Raw genomic sequence first — 7,109 nt, forward strand, 5'->3', positions numbered from 1 at the left:
TGACAAAAAAGTAACATTAATTTAAATGGAGCTTTTCATTATTTTTAGATAGCAGTCTTTCTTCATCTATATAGAATGATGTAACTGCCAGGTTACTTTTGTGTTTGCTGGGGACTCCTAGTAAGAATTGAGACTCGGGGGAGTAATGATACAAAAGGTCTCTTGTGACCCATGACACCAGGATAGACATAGTATTTGATGAGAAGGAAGCCTCATGTGCCTGCCTTAGAGGATTGTAGAGACAATCACATGCATGAAAACCTGCAAAGGTAGGATTAATTTGTTTTTTCTAACGAGAAGGCTCTCATAAATTCTGTTGTGATTGCCAATTCAGTAAATGACATATTAAAAATCTACAGGATATTATTGTTTGAATTTTTGTTTATTTTTTAAACCTTGCTTCTGTTTTTGACAGCATTTGTGACTGTCATTGCCACTAAATTATTGAGCTAGAAGATGCTGCAGGCAAAATTGTTTCTGAAACTGGCATCTAAGCATCTTTTTTTTTTTTTTAGCCAAAGCCTTCCTTATAACAACCAGTGTTAAAACTTCCAAATTATATTCTTGTCATTTCCTCATGCATATTATATCAAGAAGGATTTAAGGTGTACTGGAAAGAGAATTTATTCATAGAGAAACTACCTAGCAGTTGTGCCCTCAGTGGGACACTTTGAAACCAGGCTGAGGCCCTTCCTCCTAGAAATATTTATGTGAAGCCTGACCAAGGACCACAGTTATTGAGGCTGTTTCTGGGGACGTATCTCACTGTATGCTACAGAGCCTTTGGGATCGGGCTGAAGGCTTCAGCTTCACTTCCTTTAGCGTGGTGATCATTAAATGTTAGTTCACTTCCCCCAAAAGGTGTAATACACAGTGGGGGCTCCCTCCCTTCCCCCTTCCTTCCTTCCTTCCTTCCTTCCTTCCTTCCACAGTTAAAAAAATCTAAAAATACTTAGTTAAACACTTTGTCAAGGAGTTCGTCAAAAGAAGTATTTGTTTTCTCATTTCCTAAACCGGAAGTTTATGACAGATAAAAATATGTCATGTAATAAAAGACGTTTCAGCTTTTTATGAGCTGCCTTTTCACATTCCTTGTTTCTCCTTTTAATTTGTTTCTTGATATATGAAGACTATAAACTTGAAAACAAAGAGTTAGCTGTCAGATCTTGATAATAATATTATAATTAGAGAAACAAAGAATAGATATTTTATGATATTATGATAATTCTGATGATCTGAAGATAATGTCTTAGAAAATTACATTTACATTTCAAGCTCTGGGACATAAATTACTCACCACAGCATTAAGATAGGATTATTTTTACTTGCTACAAAGTGGTGAGCTTTTTATTTAAACATCTTGCCAAGGACAAAGAAGGCATTTTACTATTATAAACACACACGTCTTAAGGTAAACAGCCTTTCAGAATATCAGGCGTGCCCATTCTTGGTGAGTTTGGCTAAATCCTCCTTAATGTCTGCGGTGCCCCCTGACTTCTTTTAAATAGATGTGCATGTATATGGAAAACTAATTTCATTTATTATAAATGCCTTATCTTTACCCTTTAAGATCCTACTAAGTAAATTTTTCTGGTCCTGTTTATTAAAAATGGAAGCTGCCTTGCATTAGAGACGATTCATATAAGGTAGGTTAAGCAGTCAAGTATTTCCTTAGGCTTGTGTTCAGCACCTCGGTCACCTACTGAGGAGTTAATTAATTCAGTCCAAAATGAAATTATAGGGCAGTTTGGCACAATTTATGTTAAATGCCATTTGAATGTAATCACCTGTGTTACCATGAATGAGGAACAACTGTACTAGATACAGACAGAACGCTGTACCAGGAACAAGAAGAGCAGTGCTTTGGCAGGGAAAATATCTGTCCTATGGTCAGAGTCTATCAAAAACCTTGTCTTTTTAAAGAGTGAATTATTGAACAGTAATTAAATTTTAACTGATGACTATACAGTGCTCTGTTAGTCTTAACTACTGTGAAGTAGACAGTTGACTTTGTGCCCTTACATTTCAAAGACATCACTATTTTTTAATGTTTACATGTTTAATGTAACTGCTTCACTGCTAATAATAGTTCTATGAAAAAACGGTTTATTTTGGATCATGCATATTTTTAGTTAACACTAGAAATGTGGTTACCTTTGAATTTTTAAAAGACAAAATTTCATTTGAAAATACTCTAGGCGGTATTATTTTTTATAACATGCTTGTATAAGTGGCATTGTTTATAATTTTTATTTTTTAATTAAATGTAGGTTAAGCATCTGGATTAAAACATATTCAGGGGCCGCCTGGATAGCTCAGATGGTTAAGCATCCAACTCCTGATTTCGGCTCAGGTCATGATTGCAAAGGACCTGAGATAGAGCCCCCTGTTGGCCTCCGAGCTGGGCATGGCACCTGCTTGGGATTCTCCCTCTCCCTCTGCCCCATCCCCCAACACCACTGGTGCTCTCTCTAAAAAAAAAAAAAGAAAGAAAAAAAGATTCTATTATGGGTATGTATTTTTTAAAGTGCCAAAGATTGGTAAGGAAGCCAATATCATGTGAGTAAAATTTCTATACGTTAAAGGAACTGATTCATGAAGACATTTGCTAGCTTTTTCTTTAGGTACCCTCTTCTGTGCTAGACTGATAGACGTAAACTGTAGTGAAATCAGCTTAATCAGAGAAAGACATACCCAAAGCTGGTGCTAATTATTGTAAGACTAATATTTGATAACCTTGCTTTAACTAATAATCATTAAGATGTTTACATATAATCCTTCTTACCGTATATTCTTTTAAAAATTCACTGATATAACCTTAGTTTGAGATTATTGATGCAGAATTTGCCCAGAGCTTAAGTCACTCTGATAATAAATTAGGGACCTAGGATACTCAGCTGCTGTTAGCCACAAGGAGACTTCTTATTCTAATGTACCTCCCTCGGTGCTTGATTTATTCCCATGGAGCTCCTCAGGGGAGGGGGAGAGGAATGAACAATCCCGGCTCAATTATATTGTTTCAACATTTTACTTCTGAATCTGAAACATGACCAGAAATATTTAACATTTCTTTTTCTAAAAAGCTTCCCTTTCTCTAAGGAGATTTATTACATAAGTATTTTTGTTTATCTGAATATAGGAAAAATACCGATCCTGGCATGTTTGATAATTGGAAAACTAGGCAAAATCATTCCAAATCTTACTGAAAATTGTGTTTTAAATGGCAGCAGTTTGCTTTCAGAGATATGGTAATCTCTTAATGTGCTACTGAAGGAGAGAGAGATTGAAAAGATCTTGTATATACATAATTATGCCACGTCATAAACAGGTTTCAAGATATTAAAATAGAATGTTTCAAACAGAAAGCAGAATCAGACCTATAAAGACAGAAGACAAACTGATGGTTGCCAGTGGGGAGAGAGGGCGGGGGTGAAGGACGAAATGGGTGAAGGGGGGAGTGGGAGGTACCGACTTGCAGTTGTGGAATGAGTAAGGCATGGGAATGAAGGGCACAGCACAGGGAATCTAGTAATGGTACTGTCACAGGAGTATATGGGGACAGATGGTGGCTACACTTGCAGTGAGCACAGCACAACCTATAGACTTGTCAAATCACTATGTCGTACACCCGAAACTAATTAACATTGTGTGTCAACTGTACTCCAAAAAAATGTTTTTAGATGGTTTTGTTGAAAATGGGTACTTTTCCGAGTGTTGTATTTTTATGTTTGTTCACTCAAAAAGCATTTTCTTTCTGTTTTTGTGAGTAGATACGTTTTTGTTGAATTTAGCCATCTTAATAAACATATCTTAATTTACTTAGTTGTGGCAATTTTCGTTTTATATTAAAGAGGAGAGAAAGTGTTAAGAAGAGCTATCTATCCACTTACCTCAAGTACTAAAACATGTGTTTATGTATATAAAATATAAATTATAGATACATATACTCCGTCAAGTCTTCGATCCAGATATTTTCAATTAGTTTTAAAAGATTCTTTTGTAAGTGCTGCCAGTGCTGGCAGAATAAAAGCGCAAACCTCCACAGCTGACAGAAAGCCTCACAGCCCCCTTCCAACCTGCCACACCCTGCTGGGCGCGTTCCTCTTGCTGCTCTCAGCATTTGGACATTGCCTCAGCAGGTTTCTGCTTGCTCATCATTTTCCTATGCTGCCCTCCCTGCCTAGAATCTCTCTCCTCCCTCTCTTCTTCATGCACTCTTCCCTCAGCCCGCAGCCAGCAAATTTTATTCATTCTTCAAAATGGTAGCACCTCTAACTTCCTCAAGACTCCATGCCCTCTTCAACCTCTCCACCAGGGTACTCACACTCCTTTCTTTGTGCTTTATTTATACCTCTACAGCCCAAGCCCTTGTTCAGTTTTGTGTTCCCTTACATATTAGTTTTGTGAATTTGTCCCCTGCATAACAAATTACCGTAAACTTATCAACTTAAAACAACATACATTCATTATCTCACATTTCTTTAGATCAGAATTCTGGGTGGGCTCCAGTGGGTTCTCTGCTTGGGATCCCACAAGACCGACATGAAGGTGTCTGCCAGCCTGGGCTCTCTAATCCGGAGACTCTGGAGGAAAATCCAATTCTAGGCTTATCTGTTATTCGGGTGTTGGCAGAATTCAGTTCCTAGTGCTTGTGGATTGACCAGGGGTCACTCTGCAGTTTTTGCACATGGCCCCCTTTTCAAAGATAGCAACAACTCATTAGGTCTGGTGAATTAAATCCTCCTCATGGAGGAGTTGAATCTGTCTGATTCAAATCTGTCTGACTTTTCCATCCACATCCAAGGAGTTATGTGAGTAGATGAAGCCCACCAGGATAATTTCCCTTTTCATTAATTCAAGATCCACTGATTAGTAACCTTAATTACATCTGAAAAAAATCTCTTTTGCATATAATATAATCATGGACATGATATATTCATAGGGCAGGACATCTTGGGGTGCCATTTTAGGATTCTCCCTATCACAAATTAGGTTTTTCAGGGACAGGGAGCATGTCTTATTTGACCTTTTAATCCTGTCACAGTGAAATGCTGATGGAGGAATAGCATTGGGTAAATATGTGTAGGGCATTGTGCTAAGCACACGATTTAACTCAGTGGCCCACTAAACAAATGTGGAAGACTTGCCCGGGGTCACATTGCATGTTAGTTAGGAGTGGGGATTCTACAATTAGACCTGGATTAACTTCTAGCTCTGCATGACCTCGATGTATGATTTAGGATTTTCTTTTTAACATAAAAAAAATGTTTTTTTGGGGGGGTTTTGGTTTTTTCTAATCTTTAAGGTAAAAATAGTATTTACCCCATAGGATACCCATGATTATTAAATAAGATAACACAGGTAACAAACATAAAGCTCAGGGCCTGGCATATAAATTCTTACCTGGTTTCTATAGTGTGACATACAACATTGTAGCAAATGTATATAAAGAAAGGAATGAGAAGATCCAGCTAATATATACACACGCATACATATACTCTTAAAAGAATTTTAACCCAGCCCTGTTTTTCTTTTTAACTTGTGAAAATATTGGATTTTAAGAGATATCTAAAAATGTGTCCTATGTTAGGCACTATTGGGGTTTGCAAAATCAAAAAGAATACTTATTCTTCAAAAGTTCCCGTAAGAGTTTGTAGAATCAACCATATTAGAGAATATTGAGGTGAGTTACTGCTTGAATTTGCATTCTGCATATCTAACAGTAATGTATCTGTACACAGACATTTAAAACAATCCCTATCTACCTGAGAAATTAGTTGAAAAGATAATACATAAAACAATATGCGATATAGACTAGTATTCAGTATAACACAAATATCTAATTTTAAGTGTTATGAGAGATCAGAGAAGGGTATGAGAACTTTTACAAAACAATTTTTCAACAAGTGCAAAATGCCTTGTATCTTTTTACTACTAAAATGAGTTAAGCAATGCAAAATTATATGACTATCTTGGGACAATGTGATAGCAAGTTGTAACAGAAGATTTTTCAAATCTAGGAGAAATAAGTAAAGTAGAAGTCAGTTTATCCAGTAGGTTCCCGGAGGAGTTTAATTTTACAGCATTCAAATTTAAAGGGGAATGTAGTCATGAATGTTGTGGAAAAGAATGGATTAGATGAGACAGTGAGCCTATTTTTAGGGTAAGATTCCATGGAACATGGTAAAGATTGGCATGGCTAAAGTAAAATTGGCAATAGGGGAAAGGTAAGATATGTTGGACCACGTGTAGGACCTTGAACCAGTTCAAGAAAATAAGACAAACTGAAGTAGGAAATGACATCAGCAGTAGAGCTGGCAGAGTTAGTGGAAAGAGTGTTCAGTTTATGAGTTGGTTGAAGGAGTTGGATTCTAGTCCTTGGTTTACCATTAACTAGCCATGTTGCCTGGGCAAGCAGTTTACTCCTCTGTCCAACTTTCCTATCAGTAAAACCGCTGAAATGGCTGTTGGTATTTGTCTCAAACTAATCTAGAGAGCCCGAGGCTCCTGAGTTGATACCCTTTGAGGTAGCAACCGGAGAGAGGGATGCCAAGAGAGTGAGCCTCTGATTCTCCCTCTCCCAGTTCAGCTGGAGCAGCTCCAAGTTGATCCGCCTTGTTTTATGCCCTCAGGGTAGTATCATAACAATCACCATTTTACAAATGAGTGATTTAAGGCACAGAACAATTAAGTAACTTGTCTAAGGTCTCACAGTGAGTGAGACAGGATTTAAACGTCATCATTCATGATCCAACGTGAGTGCTCAACTTCCTCATTGTACTCCCAGCCTCTAATAAATGTGAAATAGCAAAAAAGCATTAAGGACAATTTTTGCCAGACTAGCTTTCAAACTTTTCCCCTAGTGATGTGGTCCCTTGGTATATCCCTTTGTATTAGAGCCCCGCATGAAAACCCATTTCATTCTCAATAAGATCCAACGTATACTATTCTGGGCATGATGCTTGGCCCTAGGGAGGCATTCAGGAGGGATCTGCTTTGGGTATATGTAAACTTGAATCTACCACTAAGCTGTGGAAAACATTATAATAGACATATGATGGGGAAGAAAAGATAAATTCCATCTAAGGAAATCAGGGAGAACTGGAAGA

The sequence above is a fragment of the Ursus maritimus genome, unplaced genomic scaffold (assembly GCF_017311325.1).
Source record: "Ursus maritimus isolate PB19 unplaced genomic scaffold, ASM1731132v1 scaffold_7, whole genome shotgun sequence".
Classification (NCBI taxonomy): domain Eukaryota; kingdom Metazoa; phylum Chordata; class Mammalia; order Carnivora; family Ursidae; genus Ursus; species Ursus maritimus.